Consider the following 15,376-nt stretch of genomic DNA (forward strand, 5'->3'; position numbering starts at 1 on the left):
GGCCATATTGAAATAAAATGCCATTTGCACCATAGGAATGCTGAACAAATGTTATTTTACATATCGATAAGCTTTAACAAAATGTTTTGCTGTTTACTTGTATTTTACATTTTAAAGATCATAATTTTATAATACATCACTTCAGCTCTTAAACTGCAATATGAAGCAAGTTAATGTATGTAAGGAATCTTACAACACCAGGTTATAGTCCAACAGTTTTATTTGAAAATCACAAGCTTTCGGAGGCTTCCTCCTCCGTCAGGTGACTATAACCTGGTGTTGTAAGATTCCTTACATTTGTCCACACCAGTCCATCACCGGCATCTCCACATCAAGTTAATGTATATCCACGATAAGGAACTTTTATACTAGAAGACTACTCCGAATAGGTTGCACAGGTTCGGGCATCAATTATAACTATTGACCAGTGGATCAAACATGTTCAAGGGAAGTTTGGGGCCTGCAGTCTGGTTTCAGATGCTTACCATGGTCCCATTCCAGGCTCATGGATACCTGCTGCTGCTTGAATTAGGGGCCCAATGCTCACACTTTGCTGGATCAGTCAGAAAACAATAATTGACTCTTCATCATCCAGATATAAAACATTTCAATGGTAAAACACCCAATATAATCTCACAATAGAATCTTTAAATCTGTGTGCCAAGTTGTTAGAGCTGTAGCGAAGTAAGACAATAGAAAGATAAAAGAACTTGCATTTTTATGATGCCATTCACAATCTCACTGCATCCCAAAGTGCTTTGTAATCAATGGATTTAAGAGTATTGTAAACAATTTTACAACACCAAGTTATAGTCCAGCAATTTTATTTTAAATTCACAAGCTTTCGGAGGCTTCCTCCTTCCTCAGGTAAAATAGATTTAAGAGTAGTCACTGTTGTTTTGCAAGCAAACATGACAGCCAATTTGCACAAGGTAAGGTTCTACGAACACCAGATAATTTGCTTTTGGTGGTGTTGGTTAAAGGAAGAAAGTTGGCCAGGACACGAAAAACTCCCTGCCCTTCTTTAAAGAAAAGTATTGTATAGAATATACAGCATGGAAACAGGCCATTCGGCCCAACAGGTCCATACTGGTGTTTATGCTCCACACGAGCCTCCTCCATCTAACCCTACCAGCATTTCCTTCTATTCCTTTCTCCCTCATGTGTTTATCTAGCTTCCCTTTAAATGCATCTATCCTAGTTGTCTCAACTACTCCTTGTGGATATGAGTTCCACATTCTAACCCCTCTCTGGGTAAAGCCGTTTCTCCTGAAATCCCTATTGGATTTATTCGTGACTATCTTATTTTTATGGCCCCTAGTTCTGGTCTCCCCTGCAAATGGAAACATCATTTATTACGTCGACCCTGTCAAACCCTTTCATAATTTTAAAGACCTCTATCCGGTCACTCCTTAGTCTTCTCTTTTCTAGAGAAAAGCACTCCAGCCTGTTCAATCCTTCCTGATAGGTGTCACCTATCAGTTTTGGTATTATCCTTGTGAATCTTTTCTCACTTTCTCCAATGCCTCTATATTCTTTTTATAATATGGAGACCAGAACTGTTCACAGTACTCCAAGTGTGGTCTAGCCAAGGTTCTATACAAATTTAACAACTTCTCTGCTTTTCAATTCTATCCCTCGAGAAATGAACCCCAGTGCTTGGTTTGCTTTTTTAAAAAAATGGCCTTATTAACCTGCATTGCTACTTTTAGTGATTTGTGTATCTGCACCCTCAGATCTTTCTGCTCCTGTACCCCATTTAGACTCTTATTTTCCAAGGAGTATGTGGCCCCCTTATTCTTCCTACCAAAATATAATACCTCACACTTATCTATATTGAAATTCATTTGCCAATTACAAGCCCATTCTGCAAGTGCATTAATTGTCTTCCTGTATTTTGTCGCAGTCCTCCTCCGTATTAACAACACCCCCCAATTTTGTGTCATCCGCAAATTTTGAAATTGTACTTCCGATTCCAAATCATTTATGTAAACGGTGAACAACAGTGGTCCCAGCACCGATCCTTGTGGAACACCACTTCCCACCTTTTGCCAGTCTGAGTAACTACCTTTAACCACTATTCTCTGTTATGTAGCTAGCTTGCTATCCATTCTGCTACTTGTCCCCTGACTCCACATGCTCTGACTTTAGTCATGAGTCTACTATGCGGTACCTTATCAAAGGGCTTTTGAAAATCCAAATATATTACATCTACTACATTACCCTCATCTACCCTCTGTGTTACTTCTTCAAAGAATTCAATAAGGTTGGTCAAGCACGACCATCCCTTTTGAAATCCGTGCTGACTACATTGTTATATTTTCAGTTTCTAGATGGTTTTCTGGTAAATTTGAGTAAGGATTCCATTATTTTTCATATCACCAACATTAAGCTAATTGGTCTTTAGTTCCATCTCACTTTATATAAAGATAGAGATACCTCTGGTATATCTTCCCTAACTTCTTTTAATATGCATGGATGCAATCCATCTGGACCAGGGGTTTTATTCTCTAAGTTTGATTAGTTTATTATCTCCCCCCTTTATGTCTTAAAAAGAGATCAAAAAAGATACAGCGATGCCCATCATCTCCCTGGTAAATACTGAGGCAAAGTAATTATTTAATATTTCTGCCATTTCGCTGTCATTACCTGTTGATTTATCGTGTGTATCCCTTAGTGACCCTATCCTGATTTTTCTTTTATGTGTCTGCAGAATACTTTACTATTTCTTTTTATATTCCTTGATAATTTAGTTGCATAGTTTCTCTTTGCTTTCCTAATTGTTTTTTTTTACTTCTATCCTAACCTTTTTGGATTCTGTTTTATGACCCTCTCCTTTGTTGTCTATGTACTTAGTATATGGCTTTCTCTTTGGTATCAATTTTGCCCTTATTTCTTCATTCATCCATGGTGTATCATTACTGGCTAGTTTGTTCTTGCTTTTTAGTGGGATATATTTCTCCTGGACTCTATTGATCACCGTTTTAAATGTTTCCCCCTGTTCTATTTCTTTGTTTATCAGTAAATTTTTCCCATTTATTTTCCCTAGTTTCATTCTCATCCCCTTAAAATGAGCTTTTTTCCAATTGACTACTTTGGTCTTTGTCTTACTTATGTCCTTTTCAATCATTATGTTAAACCATATTATGTCATGCTCTCTCGATCTTCCTCTCTGGTCCCTGGCTGTGGCCTTTTACCACAGGCCTTCCTGCCCGACAAGCAGCCAGCCTCTCAATCTGGCCAGCTGTTGGGCAGGAAACGGAGAGATAAATGAGTTCCTGCCGTTAAGTTCAGCATGACCTCCGCATTCCCGGGTTTCCCGGCTGCTAAAAGTTGCCCTGGCTCCCTCCCCAGAAATACCGGGGCCGATTAACTCTGTTTCTCTCACCACAGATGACCTGCTGTGTGTTTCCAGCATTTTTTGTTTTTATTATGAGATCTTTTATGTCTTCCTTAGCAGGCAGAGAAGGCCTTGAAGGCACCTCCAACAGTGCAGCACTCCCCCAGTACAGCAATGAAGTGGTATCCTAGATTATATGCTCAATTCCGAGAATGTAGCTTGACTTAGAGACAAGAGTGCTATTACTGAGTCAGCTGACTAAATCACAAGAACATCCATTGAGGAAGAATAGGACACCTTTGTTGTAAAAAAAAATAACCTTTGTTCAAAAGGTTCTTCTAAAGTTTTTTTTAAGACTGCCATAACCCTTGCATTCACAATAATTAGTCTATCTCCCAAGTTTTCCATGCTTTCATTTAAAGTGTAATAGAATCCAGTTAATATTGATGTGAACATTTTCTCAAATAGAAACTGTGCTATGAAAGCATTAGCTCAGATTGAGGTTGCTGCCATCTAGGCACAGCTCTTAGATAATGCTGCAAGCATCTATTATTGGAGAAGCAATTTAAACGAGAGGAAAATCAAAGATTAAATTATAATTAGTTAACTGACTACTGTAAGATTAAAAACATGAGGTATAGGAGGAGATAAAAACACAAATATTCAGGCAATTGATCCCATTTCTTCCAATGGTTTATGTACAATTTATACCACATGGATATTCCAATCTTCAAAAGGGAGGCAAGTAACACTTCCTAAAAGGAGAAAGCTCAGTGAGATTCCTTCCATAGACACAACCAAGTTAATCAAACATGTGAAACCAGGAATGGCTGCTGCAGGATGAGATAACGCTTGTTGCATTATGGTGAGTTAAAGAACTGAATGGGGCGGATTTGCATCTTCTTATCAGTTAATGGACCCCCACCATAACAGATCGATTAATGAATCAGTTCCTCAGCAATTATGAAATACATTATTTCAAATGACATCAGTATTTTTAAATACTTGTTTTGAAATATTCAGATCGTGGAAGTTTTTACTCACAATGGAGATGTCCTCATTCCATGAGAATAAATATTAGTATTAGACAGTACTAATATTTACAGGGGGTCCAGAGATGGTGCTAATACTTATGGGGCTCCAGACACAGTACTAATATTTACAGGGCATCCAGAGACGGTTTAATGGTTACAGGAGTTCCAGAGATGGTACTAATATTTACAGAGTGATCCAGAGAGGGTATTAATATATACAGGGGTTCCAGAGACAGTATTAATATTTACACAGGAAATAGAGACAGTACTAATATTCGCAGTGTGATCCAGAGGCAGTACTAATATTTACAAGGGAACCAGAGACACCACTAATATTTACAAGGGACCCTGAGACACCACTAATATTTACAGGGGATCCAGAGACACCACTAATATTTGCAGGGGATCCAGAGAGGGTACTAATAATTACAACAGGCCCAGAGATGGTACTAATATTTACAAGGACTCTAAGGGGATTAAGGGATGTGGGGATCGGGTGGGAAAGTGGAGTTGAGGTCAAAGATCAGCCATGATCTTACTGAATGGCAGAGCAGGCTTGAGGGGTCATATGGCCTACTCCTATTTCTTATGTTCTTATTCCACTGTCCTTCTCAATCGACACTCCACCTGCAATATTCTTATCTGTGACACTCATTACACATAGGGATCAACATTCAAATATGATTTCTTTAGGACTCACCCAACTATATACTCTAGTGAAACATAATAAACCCCAGACATCAAATGGTCAGAACATAGTGTCCCTGGGATCTAAAGGGAAAAAATCAGCCAACCTGTTTCTCTTCCCTATTCAGTGATTCTTGCTGGTAAGTTACAGCATGGAACATTGGTCAAAGACAAGATCAAGCTCAGCCATGATACCTCCGGTGGTAAAGATAGACAGTAAACACACTATATTCACATTTGAAGAATCTAAACTTAGACGTGGAACTGGAACACAAGTGGTGACTGTGGAATCACACCTCAGCAGGAGCCTATGCTTTCAGAGGAAATATGGAGAAAAGGGAAAGAAAATCGGTACAAAAAATGTTACAAGGTGGAATCTTTTGCTTTCCCCCCACATTACTGTCAATTATTGCAGAAGGAATGTTGTAGACTGATAATTTTAATGTGATTTTTTAAGATTCTTTGAAGCCTGACTCCAATAGAATAATTCAATTAGCCAAGGCTGAGCTAATTAAGTGCCTTAATAAACCAACTCAAGCTTTGTCTCCCATGTACTGTACATTAGGGATAGATCAGCAGGAATGAGATAGTAACTGAAATGAGGACCCAAAGTGATGGGAATTGGACCATTTTGTGGTTAATTTACCAAAGCAGATTATTTTGCAGAGATTTCCCCATACCTTCTGAAAAAGGCACTGATGTACCTACATAGAGACACGCGGTGGTGTATATACTGTCACAGGGTCCTACCATCTCAGAGCTTTCTTCATACAACAAACAATAGTCCTTGACCAATTCATACTTCAAAACATATTTCTTTTAATTCATATAATACAAAGTCACACTACCTTTGGCAACACTTAGTACACTTTCCCAGTCCCAGGTTTTATCTTCTATCATATATCCTCAGCAGCCTTGCAGCTCTCCCTTAGCTCATCAGCTTCTTTCAGGTCTCAGAACCCAGGCCAGCTTGCTAATCAGGGCTTTTTACTTCTCTCAACCTTCCCCATTTACTCTCACCTGAGTGGGAAAGGTTCCCACCCATTCTAGCTGTGAGGCTTTTTATTCAGGGATCAGGGCCTTTATCAGCCTATGGATGACCTACCGGCCCTCAGTCATCCTGTTACAATGCAATATATAGAAGCACTCAAAGTCGTACATACATAGAGGCACTCAATAGAAGCACTCAATAGTGTACAGACATAGAGACACTCAATGGTGTACATACATAGAGATGCTCGTGTACATACATTGAAGCACTCAATAGTGTACATACATAGAGGCACTCAATGGTGTACATACATCGAATCGCATTACCATCACCGAATCCCCCACCATCAACATCCTGGGGGTCACCATTGATCAGAAACTTAACTGGATCAGCCATATAAATACCGTGGCTACATGAGCAGGTCAGAGGCTGGGTATTCTGCGGCGAGTGGACTTATCTCCTAACTCCCCAAAGCCTTTCCACCATCGACAAGGCACAAGTCAGGAGTGCCTAGATGAGTGCAGCTCCAACAACACTCAAGAAGTTCGACACCATTCAGGATAAAGCACCCCGCTTGATTGGCACCCCATCCACCACCCTAAACATTCACTCCCTTCACCACCGGCGCACTGTGGCTGCAGTGTGTACCATCTACAGGATGCACTGCAGCAACTCGGCAAGGCTTCTTCGACAGCACCTCCCTAACCCGCGACCTCTACCACCTAGAAGGACAAGGGAAGCAGGCTCATGGGAACACACCTGCACGTTCCCTCCAAGTCAAACACCATCCCGACTTGGAAATATATCGCCATTCCTTCTTCTTTGCTGGGTCAAAATCCTGGAACTCCCTACCTAACAGCACTGTGGGAGAACCTTCACCACACAGACTGCAACGGTTCAAGTAGGCGGCTCACCACCACCTTCTCAAGGGCAATTAGGGATTGGCAATAAATGCTGGCCTTGCCAGCAATCCCCATGAATGAATAAAAATAAGATCACTCAATGGTGTACATACATAGAGGCACTCAATGGTGATCTGTGTAGAAAAGCCAGCAGTTCCCCTGTCTTACAATAAGTTGCCTTGTCAACATGGTGACTGGTGGGACCTGGGGAGTAATTTTAACACTGAAGAATGGGTGGGTTGGGGTGGGTAGGAGGTTAAAGTAGCAGCTTTTTGGAGTGGGACTGCATCCCAGCCCCAAAGCACTTACTTCCGGGTTTAACCCAGGCGCGTTAGGATGCGCCTGCATAACAGAAACCCAGAAGTCCTGTCCCCACTTAAAGCCGGCGGGCCAATATTTAAAGGGTCAATTCAGGTAGTTGAAACATTTCAGGTACTTAACTTCTTGTGGATTCTGCAACAGAAATGGATTTAACTACTCCTGAACGTGTCTCCCGTAGCTTCTGAAACATGCCATTGAAACAGAGGCAAGTTGCAGCCAAAGCTCATTTGGTCCTTTAAACCAGTGATTGACACATCTCAATAAAAGGTGAGGTTTTGCAGCTGGGCACTCATTTCTCTCAGACAGTCGTTTGGCTGGGAGTTCCTTGTGTTGAGACTGAAATTTTGTGTGTTCAGACAAATATACTTACATTTTGGAGCCCCTCAAACTGACGAGTGGCAGTGGTGGGTGCATAAGTGGGCAGTTGAGGAAGTGCATAGAAAGCAAAGGATGGTTGCTGCTGCTGACACTTAAGTGGGTGTGAGGAGTTCTGTGATGGGGTAGGCGTGCAACACAGTGTGACAGGGAATGGGGGAGTGTTGAACAACACAGAATGTGGGTGAATCAGCAACTGCACTCTTTTCCTGACCTGCTTCTTGCACTGAACCCAAGACCTAGGCACCATGCTCCTGTTGCTCACCTCTTCTGCCACCTCCAGCCAAGTATTTTTGGTTACAGAGCCAGGTTTCTTCCTGCCATCCATTGGAAACATTACCTCCCTCCTGGCTTTCACTGCAGCCAGCAGTACATCCAGGGAGGCATCATTAAATCTAGGGGCAGCCTTTGTTTTCCTGGACTCCATTTCTCCTTTCTCCTTCAAAATCCATTCTTGAACCACCCTTTAAATAGTGGGTTTTAAATTGCATCATTTGGATGTGCAGTAGGCCCACTATGCAGCTTGGAGACGCGAAACCCAGAAGCAAAGGTAATTTGACTGCAATCGAGATACAATCGCAGATTTAAATGCGCTCACTTTGCCTCCCAGTTCTCCATGTGCATATCCACCCACCCGCTGACTTCTCAACGCCACGCTAAAATCATGGCCCTGTTGTCTACCTTCATATATCTGTAAAGTACCTAGGGTTTTATTTTATTCAGCTGTAAAGTGAGATTATGGAATTAGCAAACTGCGTGACGTGGAGTGGTAGTACAATATGTCAACTCTAAAATATTGCATCTCCAGTCATGTTGAGCCCCTAGTCTCAGATGTGGCACTGTGAAAATGTTCTAAATAGAGGCCAACAAGTCTCTATTGACGTTGGTAGTTGCTGGCAGAGTGGCATTGGCTGGGATGTGGAAGCATTTAACCTGTTCAGTACGGTGCAGGACCCAGGAAATCCCAAAAAGGGACAAATGATCTTTATCAAAAGGGTGTTTTACCTCCAAATAAATAGAACCACTTTCCTTAGTCGCTTTCAAAAACTTCATTCATACTCACAGACTTTTCTCTCCAGTTTGAATTCTAAACTATATATTCATTTGTTATCAAAAGAACATCTTAGCTTTTTATTTCATCCTTTCCAATCCTGCTTTTCAAAAGGAAGAACTGCATTTATAAGGACTTTACCATATCTCAGAAACTGTCTCAAAGTGCTTCACGTACAATGAATTACTTTAAAGTATGGTAACAGTTATTAGTTAGGGAAATGTGGCAGCCATCTCATGCACGACAAAATCCCACAAACTACAATGAGACAAATCATAGAATCATAGAATGGTGACAGCACAGAAGTAGGCCATTTGGCCTGTCGAGCCCATGCCGGTTCTTTGTAACAGCAATCCAATTAATCCCATTCCACTGCTCTTTCCCCATAGACCTGCAAATTCTTTCCCTTTGAGTATTTATCCAATTCCTTTTTGAAAGTTACTTCCTTTCCAGGCAGCGCATTCCGGATCATAACGACTCGCTGCGTAAAAATTTTTTCCTCATGTCGCCTTTGGTTCTTTTGCCAATCACCTTAAATCTGGTTCTCAACCCTTCTGCCAATGGGAATAACTTCTCTTTATTTACTTTTTCTAAACTCATCATGATTTTGAACACTTCTATCAAATCTCCTCTCAACCTTCTCTGCTCTAAGGAGAACAACTCCAGCTTCTCTAGTCTATCCGTGTAACTGAAGTCCCTCATCCCTGGAACCATTCTAGCAAATCTTTTTTGCACCCTTTCTTAGGCCTTCACATCCTTCCCAAAGTGTGGTGCCCAGAATTGGACACAATACTCCAGTTGTGGCCGAACCAGTGTTTTATAAAGGTTCAACGTAACTTCCTTGCTTTTGTACTCTATGGGCTTGATTTTACCGTCGGGTTTCCTGTGGGTTTCCAGCGGGGGTGGCCCCGAAAATCCCGATATCCAGGCACGTGACCGGATCGCGCCACGATCCCGCCCACTTCCGGGTTCCCCGATGACGTGCGGGGGTGCGTGCGTAGCCCCCGCTGGTGGGAATCCCGCAGGCAATTAAAGCCAGCGGGATGCCATTTGAGTGTATTTATTTTGCTTGTTCAGGTCATTAACTGACCTGATTAAGGGACTGTGTGTGATTTTGGGGAAACATGGGACTGTTTCACACACTGGGGGAAACAGTCCGAGTTGAACTGGACGTGTTGCAGCCGTCAGCCTGTGGCAGCTGCAAAGGTCCATTTGACAGGTGGGGGGGGAGACCCTCACCCATTGCAGGAGGCCGCTCTGTCACTTGGGACAAAGTGTGGCCTCCACCACCCCCCTCCGGACGGTCAAAGTCACCAACCTGCACACTTACCCCGGGGTCCGGAGACATGTGCCTACCTTGCGGACCCCCTCAGATGTACATATTGTGGATGGGGGCCGCCGTAGCTGCAGTCATGACCTCCTCGGAGGGCGAACAGCATCACCAGCCTCACCAGCCTCGCCATCCACGCCGTCCACTTCTGACACGTGGAGCTCCACAACAGAGTGCTGTGACACATCCACCTGTACAGCAGGAGGGAGGGCTACCGCAGAGAGAGATGCATCGCAGAGGGCACTACCCTCCGCACAGGGTCCACAGACCGAGGCGCAGCTCCCCGGACCTCTCCGAGCAGCAGGGCACACGGAGGCGCAGATTCACTCGACATGTAGTCGTGGAGATCTGCAGGCTCTTTCATGCCGAGCTGCTCCTGGCTGGCCCCAGCACCATCTGCTTACCTGTCGCTGCCAAAGTCACCACTGCCCTCCACAACTTCTCCTCTGCATCCTTCCAGGGTGCAGCCGGGTACACCGCCGATGTCTCTCAGTTGTCTGCGCGGAAGAGCCCTGCAAATACACCTGCACCTACTCTGCAGTAACACAATGGGTGGCATCAGTGGTGGGTCCTCATAGTGATACCCAGGAGCGGGCATTATTGGACACAACAGACAGGATTCGCGGAGACATGGCAGTGGTGGTGCCAATATAATGTGTGATGTTTGTTGCTCTGAAATTCAATATAGGTAACACCCATGGCAAACCCTCAGACACCCTTGTGCACCCCCTTCATGCTCACGACACGTTTGCCTTACGCTGCCTACTGCACATATGTGATGCATGCCCTGTGGCTGCAGCACAGGTGGTGGCAGGTTGAGTGAGGCTGGCCGGGAGGGAGGTGCACGAGAGGGTGAGTATGGGATAGAGCCATGAGATTGTATGAGGGTTGGGTTGCGTGTTAGTGGCGGGGTGAGTACTCGCGAGGTGAGTAGGTGCAGGTAAGATGAGGATGGGGTTTGAGTGGGTATGAGGGGTGATGTGACAGAGTAGTGTTGGTGGTGCCAAAGGAGATGTGGGGTGGGGGCAGTGTTGTGGCAGACGGAGTGTAGGGGAAAGACTACGTGTTCTCACTGTGGCTGACCTACTGCGGTCATTGGAGCGCCTCCTGCATTGTATGCAGGTGGGCGATATGTTGGTGGCGCAGGTGACCTCCTCTGCCACCTCGAGCCAGGCCTTCTTGGTGGCAGAGGCAGGCTGCTTCCTCCCGCCCGCCGGGTGGAAGATCTCTGTTCCCCCCCCCTCCTCCTCACCCCATCTGATGATACCTGGGGTGAGGCATCATTAAACTGGGAGCAGCCTTCCCCCTGGGCTGCTCCATGCTGTAATTTGTTCCACTGGTTGCAGCATCTGTCAGTGGAGGACTGCCCCTTTAACTAGAGAGCCTCCAGCTGACAGATCGTACTGCGCATGCGCAGACCGCCCGACGCGCAGACCAGCAGCGCGGACCCCGGAGGAGCAGGTAAGTGGTTCCAATTAGTGGATTGCCTGCTACGATCGCGCGGGCAACCCACTAATTTCACCGAGCGTGTTGACCACGCTCCCAAAACCCAACCCGCCGGAAACCCGCAGGCCTGGTAAAATCAGGCCCTATGCCTCTATTTATATAGCCCAAGATCCTGTATGTTTTTTTTAACCGCTTTCTCAACATGTCCTGCCACCTTCAAAGATTTGTGCACACTCTGTTCCTGCACCTCCTTTAGAATTGTACCATTTAGTTTATATTCTTCCTGCCTTCACACTTCTTTGCGTTAAATTTCATCTGCCATGTGCCCGATCATCCCATCAGTCTGTCAAAGTCCTCCTAAGTCTATTACTATCTTCCTCACTGTTCACTACACTTCCAAGTTTTGTGTCATCTGCAAATTTTGAAAATGTGCCTGTACACCCAAGTCCAAGTCATTAATATATATTAAATAAAGCAGTGGTCCTAGTATCGACCCTTGGGGGGGACACCACTGTCTAACTTTCCAGTCCAATAAACAACTGTTCTCCACTACTCTCTGTTTCTGGTCACTTAGCCAAATTCGTATCCATGCTGCCACTACCCTTTTTATTCCATGGGCTTCAATTTTGCTGACAAGCCTATTATGTGGCACTTTATCAAATGCCTTTTAAAAGTCCATATACATAACATCAACTGCATTGCCCTCATCAATCCTCTCTGTTATCTCATCAAAAAACTCAATCAAGTTAGTTAAACACTATTTGCCTTTAACAAATCCATGCTGGCTTTTCTTTATTAATCCACACTTGTCCAAGTGACTATTAATTTTGTCCCAGATTATCATTTCTAAAAGCTTCCCCACTATTGAAGTTAAACTGACTGGCCTGTAGTTGCTGGGTTTATCCTTACACCCTTTTTTGAACAAGGGTGTAACATTGCAATTCTCCAGTCCTCTGGCACCACCTCCATATCTAAGGAGGATTGGAAGATTATGGCCAGCACCTCTGCAATTTCCACCCTTACTTCCCCCAGCAACCTAGGATGCGTCCCATCTGGACCAGGTGACTTATCTACTTTAAGTACAGCCAGCCTTTCTTGTACCTCCTCTTCATCAATTTTTAGCCCATCCAGTATCTCAACTACCCCCTCTTTCACTGTGACTTTGGTAGCATCTTCTTCCTTGCTAAAGACAGATGCAAAGTATTTATTTAATACCTCAGCCATGCCCTCTGTCTCCATGCGTAGATCTCCTTTTTGGTCCCTAATTGGCCCCATCCCTCCTCTGACTCTTAATTTGCTATTTATAAACCAATAGAAGACTTTTGTAGTCCCTTTTATGTTAGCCATCAGTCTATTCTCATCTTCTCTCTTTGCCCCTCTTATTTCCTTTTTCACTTCTTTTCTGTACTTTCTATATTCTGCCTGGTTCTCACTTGTATTATCATACGCCCCCCTTTTTCTGCTTCACCTTACTCTGTATCTCTCTCATCACCCAGAGAGCTCTGGCTTTGGTTGCCCTACCTTTCTCCCTCGTGGTAATGTACCAAGACTGTACCCGCACCATCTCCTCTTTAAAGACTGCCCATTGCCTGATTACAGTTTTGCCTGCCAATTTTTGATTCCAATTTACCCGGGCCAGATCCATTTTCAACCCACTGAAATGGGCCCTCCTCCAATTAAGTATTTTTACTCTAGATTGCTGCTTTTTCATAACTAATCTAAACCTTATGATACTATGATCACTGTTCCCTAAATGTTCCCCCACTGACACTTGGTCCACTTGACCCACCTCATTCCCCAGAACCAGATCCAGGAATGCCTCCTTCCTCGTTGGGCTGGAAACATACTGATCAAGAAAGTTCTCCTGAACACACTTCAGAAAATCTTCCTCCTCTTTGCCCTTTGCACTATTACTATCCGGGTCTATATTAGGATAGTTGAAGTCCTCCATTATCATTACTCTATAGTTCTTGCACCTCTCGGTAATTTCCCTGCAAATTTGCTCCTCTATCTCCTTCCCACTAGTTGGTGGCCTATAGAATACACCCAGTAGTGTAATGGCACCTCTATTGTTTCTTAACTCTAACCAAATCGATTCAGTTAATCAGTCTTTGATGGTGTTGTTTGAGGATGGAATGTTGGCCAGGAGTTTGAGAGTGCCATAGGACCATGAACATTGACAAGAGCAGGCAGATGGGGCCTTGTTCTAACATTTCACCTGAAGGATGACATTGCAGCCCAGTTTATGTGCCCAAGTTGTTGAACCCATAACCTTCCGACTCAGAAGTGAGTCTGCTCCCAAGCTGAGCCAAGCTGACATCTTCTAGTTCTGATGAAAGGTCATCGACCTGAAGCATTAACTCTGTTTCTCACTCCACAGATGCTGCCTGACCTGCTGAGTGTTTCCAGCATTTTCAGTTTTTATTTCAGATTTCCAGCATCCACAGTAATTTGCTTTTGTGATTGCTTTTTAAGTTTGGCAACCACTGGTCTAACGCCACATAATGCGGCACCATTTTATTTTGTTTGCTCATGGGATGTGGGCGTCGCTGGCGAGGCAAGCATTTATTGCCCATCCCTAATTGCCCTTGAGAAGGTGGTGGTGAACCGCCTTCTTGAACAGCTGCAATGAATGTGGTGAAAGTTCTCCCACAGTGCTGTTAGGTAGGGAGTTCCAGGATTTTGACCCAGCGACGATGAAGGAACGGTGATATATTTCTAAGTCGGGATGGTATGTAACTTGGAGGGAAACATGCAGGTGGTGTTGTTCCCATGTGCCTGCTGCTCTTGTCCTTCTAGGTGGTAGAGGTTGCAGGTTTGGGAGGTGCTGTCAAAGAAGCCTTGGCGAGTTGTTGCAGTGCATCCTGTAGTCGATACATACTGCAGCCATGGTGCGCTGGTGGTGAAGGGAGTGAATGTTTAGGGTGGTGGATGGGGTGCCAATCAAACAGGCTGCTTTGTCCTGGATGGTGTTGAGCTTCTTGAGTGTTGGAGCTGCACTCATCTAGGCAAGTGGAGAGTATTCCATCACACTCCTGACTTGTGCCTTGTAGACGGTGGAAAGGTTTTGGGGAGTCAGAGGATGAGTCACTTGCCGCAGAATACCCAGCCTCTGACCTGCTCTTGTCACCACAGTATTTATATGGCTGGTCCAGTTAAGTTTCTGGTCAATGGTGACCCCCAGGATGTTGATGGTGGGGATTTGTGATGGTAATGCCGTTGAATGTCAAGGGGAGGTGGTTGGACTCTCTCTTGTTGAAGATGGTCATTGCCTGGCACTTGTCTGGCGTGAATGTTACTTGCCACTTATCAGCCCAAGCCTGGATGTTGTCCAGGTCTTGCTGCATGTGGGCACAGACTGCTTCATTATCTGAGAGGTTGCGAATGGAACTAAACACTGTGAAATCATCAGCGAACATCCCCATTTCTGACCTTATGATGGAGGGAAGGTCATTGCCAGTACCATTCTGTTTGGCAGCTTCATTCCTCAGTAACATTGCAGCTTTTATATTAATGAGCCATGAAACCCGTGTTGCCTCACTGCAAAAGCTGCAGAACAACGGAACCATTAAAGTTGGTGTTGGAACTAGTCCTAAATATAAATAAATTCTGCTAAATAACCTGCTGGACAACTGACAACTGTACCTCACAGTGGTGAACAATTCCTGGAAATCATACAACAAATTACACAATTAAAAGAAGAGGAAATCCTGTCAATTTAATGTTAACACTGTTAATATAAGCTCATTGCCTTAATTATCTTACAATACAATCAGAAATGATGATTGCTGGCGGTAGTTCAGGTGTCAGGTTTCATTGATAGACATGGTGAGTGTTGGGTTGAAGTGACCAGGATTCCCTTATTAGTTGTGAAACCACAAACACACATTGGCTCAATT

Source organism: Heptranchias perlo, chromosome 19 (genome assembly GCF_035084215.1).
Source record: "Heptranchias perlo isolate sHepPer1 chromosome 19, sHepPer1.hap1, whole genome shotgun sequence".
NCBI classification, from domain to species: domain Eukaryota; kingdom Metazoa; phylum Chordata; class Chondrichthyes; order Hexanchiformes; family Hexanchidae; genus Heptranchias; species Heptranchias perlo.